Consider the following 4,392-nt stretch of genomic DNA (forward strand, 5'->3'; position numbering starts at 1 on the left):
AGAAGCATGCCAGCAAAGAGCGTCCTCTCTGCTGTCCACCTTCTTTTTGAGAGAAAAGCTATGACCCACTAATGAAGCGTCCTTCAGTAGCTTGGGGGGCACGAGAAGAGTTCCCTCAGCCAGGTGCCTGGGCTTTGTAGAGACTGAAGTCGTAGAGAGTAGTTGGGGCAACCCGTAGAAGTAGGCAGGACAGACACACTGACTCACCCTGAATTGAGGCCGGTGTTGGATTGGTGATGTCAGGGATGAGCCAAACAAATATGCAAGAAATCACATGGGGGGGGGGGGAAGGCAACAGGATAACGGAGTTTTACAAAGGAAATATATTCCAGTTTTAAGGCATGGATAAGGAGGGGGTAAGTGAGTGGTAGTGTTTGGTGTTTGTAAGGCGATTGTGGGCAGGCCCTGCACAACGCTGACAGTCCTGACTGAGGTGAGATTAGAGGAAAGTGAAGAGACGTTTGTGGAAACATTGTGGGCTGCATCGACAGGGAGCGGGGTGACCACAAAAAGTTTCTGGCAAAGTCGGAGACAGATGAGTTGCTCAGGGACCAGTCTGATTCTCTGAGGACTGCATCTTCCCTGTGGACCTGGAACCTCCATGTTCCAGGTAAGGGCGAGCATTGAGATAGGAGGAAAAACGGGAAGGATACGAAGGGTTAGGGAGCCAAAAGAATTTAAAGGGCACATTGCCACAATGACATTGCTAAGAAGCATCCTACTGATAGGAGGTAAAGGAGGCCAGGAGAAATGCTCCTATAATGGTACAAGAAGTGGCGAGAAGTACTGTATAAGTTCCTTCCCAACATGGCGAGAGAGGCTTTGGAATTCGGGTTTTAATATACACTTGCTGTCCCTGGCTCAGTTTAAAGTCTGAGAGGGTGTTGGGGAAAGGATGAGATAATAGAAGGTTGGCCTGTTCCCTAAGATCCTTAATGAGCGGAAGAGTAGGAAGATGCTGGCCTAAAGGCGATAAGCTGGAAGGGAGAGGTGTGAGAGTGAAGGGCCTACCGTACATAAGTTCGAGGGGGCTGAGGCCTGTGGGCTTGTGGGGGACAGCCCATAGGTGAGTGAGTGACTGGTGGGTAGGCCAAAACAAGGGATGATTTCTGAGGTGACAGCATGCGTTACTGCTGTGGCATCCTCTGAAGTGCAGGGGAAAGCCTCAATCTAATCTGAAAAGATATCTACTAATGTTAGAAGATAGCGTGTCCTTTTCTGGGGAGAGTAATATCAGGGCTAAAGAAGGCATAGTAGGAGTTCATAGCCTATATGAACTGAATTATGGAAATCTAAAAGGATTTGCCCAGCTTGTGTGGTAGGGAGGACATAGCAACCGGGGAGAGTATATCAGTTGTCCTTTCTCTGTGCCCCCACTGTTGGAGGTGTTGTATTTCTTGGAGTGTGTACTGGGATAAGGGCGTAGGGGCCATGAGAAGGACCTGAGCAGGTTTGGTGTCCTCTGCAGTGTATAACCCCAACCTCCTTTGGGAGTTGTGCAGCCTCAATAGCTTGTGTTAGATTTACTATGGCATAACCTGCCCAGGGGGTGGGCGTAGAGGTGGCACTCCCATCTATGAACCATGTATGTTGGGGCTGCATAATGGGATGCGGGGAGATGTGTGGAAAGGGATTGAGAAAGAGGTCTAAAGCCTCCATGCAATTGTGTTCTAAGGGTCATGAGTGTTTTGGGATGCGACTGCCTGTATTTTAAGGGAGGGCAATGTTTAAAGGAGAACTGGGAGTTTTCAGTGAAAGTAAGCTGAATAAGTTGTAGGTGGGAAAGGGAGAGAATTGACTTGGGTTATGGCTGAGAAGGTCTTGACTGTTTGTTGTTTAAAAGTTAGTTTAGAGCTTTCTTATGTTAAAAGGGCAGCTGCTGCCAAGGCCCATAAACAGGGGCCCATTCTGGAGATGTGATGTTTAGTTATTTAGAGAGGTATGTAACTGAAGAGAAAATATCTCCAGACTTTTGTCCCAAAACCCCAACTGCCAATCTTTGGGTTTGGGTAACATATAGGATAAAAGGATGAGATAGGTTTGAGAGATATAGAGCTAGGGCTGTGAGGACAGCAGCTTTTAATTGCTGGAAGGGAGAATGAATGGGCTTTGTGGGATCTAAAGGAATGGCAGGATTCCCTTTGGCTGCCCCATAAAATGGTTTTGCTAACACACCAAAGTTGGGGATCCATAGGCAAAGATACCCTGCAAGCCCCAAGAAAGAAAGGATTTCACCCTTTGTGGTAGGAGTAGGGAGTTCAGAAATTAGACTCTCGAAATGAAGGAGAAGAAATTTGGGCCTTGCTGGGGGACACTCAATATCCCCTGGAGGCCAGGAAATTAAGGAGAGCAACAGTGTGGGCCTGTGAATCCTCATAGGAGGGGCTACAAAGGAGGAGGTCATCCACATATTGTATTAAAGTGCTAGAGGTTGGGGGAAGTTCAGATAAGTCTCGAGCTAAGGCCTGGCCAGAAAAGTGGGGGCTATCCTGAAATCCCCGGGGTAGTACTGCCCAAGTAAGTTGTTGGGAATGACATGTGTCAGGATTAGTCCTGTACTAAATGGTATGAGCTGTTAGGCTTTCTAACCGCTTTATAACTAGAAGGATGGGTGTATTGAAAGGTGAGTGGGTAGGCCGTGAGAGATGAGAAGAAAGGAGTTTGTGTATGACCGGTTTTAAGCCTATTAGGTGTTTGTTAGTGATGGGGTACTGTGGGTCATTAGGGAACAAAGAGGGGTTCTGCAATTTAACAAGGATAAGGGAATGGTGCATAGCAATGGAGGGAGAAGAAGTGTCCCAAAGTAGGGATTGACCTTGTTTGAGGGAGAGGGGAAGGTAGAAGCCCAAGGGGCCAGGTCTGGGCAGCCTGTAACAGGAGTATTATAGATGGAGTTAAAGTGTTTAGGGTAAGAGTAGCTTTGAATTTGAAAAGAATGTCCCATCCCAGTAAGGGGGTTGGGTATTGAGGCATTATTAAGAATTTGTGTGTGAACTGGGTGTGATGTAGGGTGCAAGAAAGGGTTTGAGTGATCCGTGGGTGGTATTCTGATCCCATGACCCCTACTATTGTGAGAGAGGATGGGGTTGTTGGTCCTGCATATTAAGGAAGGATAGAGTAAATGGCCCCTGTATTGATGACAAAAGAGATCGGCTTACCTGCTATGAGGTGAGTTACCATGGGCTCATGCGTGGTGATCTCCGTGGGGGCCTCAGGCCCTGGGCATCATCAGTCCTCCTCCTGGGCAAAGCCAAGAAGCTCCAGTAGGGATGGCTGTGAAGCCAAATGCTGTGGGTTGGGGACTGGGCCACTCCCTCTCTGGCAAGTGGCACAGTCAATCCCCCAGTGACCTGGTCATTTGCAGTGAGGACAGGTTATGACAGGCCCGTGCCGAGTGGCCTAGTTCACTGCATTTGAAGCAGTTCCCAGGTGCCTTGCCTCTTAAGGCTCATATACATGAGCTACAGATGGCATTAGCCAGGAGCTGGTATTTGGCCTGATCTCTTTTATAGTTTTTTTTTAATATCAGGGGCTGATTGGGTAATGAAATGATTGTAAGAGGGCCATGCCTGCAGGGCAGCTTGGGTCTATACATGTATATTCATGAAAAGCCTCAGAAATGTGGGTTAGGAACTCATTGGGATTTTCAGTGGATCTCTGTGTGATTTCTCTAAGCTTGTCATAATTGACCAACTTGTGAGTAGCCTTTTGGAGGCCGTAAATCAAGTGCGTGATCATGTTATCCCGGAGATCCCAATCCCCATGGCCAGCCCAGTAGTCTCAATTGGGGTCTCAATTTAGGTCTGTGCAAGGAACAGCAACGACTCCCACAGGCTGCCTACTATTTTGAGCATGTACCTGAGCCGCCATCCAGATCTGCTCCCTGTACATGGACTCAGACAATTCCTTCCATCCCAGCCACTTCACGGGAGGGTTATAAAAAGCCAGAGCTGAGGTGGGGTTGTTACCTGATGAAAGGGGAGAAAGGGAGGAGTTGGGTTGAGGACAAGCATCTGGAGGCCAGGTGTGGAGAAGAGAGAGAAATGTGGAGGGCTGATGGATCAGAAGGTTGATCTGAGTCTGTAAGGAGAGGTCGAGCATAAGCTAGGAGAATTTGACACATAGGACAGTTTTGACGGAAAGGACAATGCATTCAGAGATAGGAGAAGGCCTGAACACGGAATCTCTACAGCTTTTGCTGCTTTGGTGAGTGTCTAAATTGAGTGCCATCTTGTGGCCACTGGGATCCATTGTAACCAGGCATTTGAGTTTTAATGTCTCCCTGGAGGCCAAGAAATTGGCCAGGAGACGGCCCAGAGGCACAGAGCACGGAGTACAGTAGAAAACGAGACATTTAGGTTTAATGTCTCCCTGGAGGCCAAGAAATTGGCC

General features: G+C 48.1%; 1 protein-coding gene across 1 annotated transcript in view; it reads left to right on the top strand.

Annotated features, from left to right (window-relative positions):
* The window catches only part of COBL (cordon-bleu WH2 repeat protein), a 252,917-nt gene that overhangs the window by 185,829 nt on the left and 62,696 nt on the right, over positions 1-4,392 (top strand). The window lies entirely within an intron of this gene.

This window comes from Galeopterus variegatus, unplaced genomic scaffold, assembly GCF_000696425.1.
Source record: "Galeopterus variegatus unplaced genomic scaffold, G_variegatus-3.0.2 Scaffold44, whole genome shotgun sequence".
NCBI lineage: Eukaryota > Metazoa > Chordata > Mammalia > Dermoptera > Cynocephalidae > Galeopterus > Galeopterus variegatus.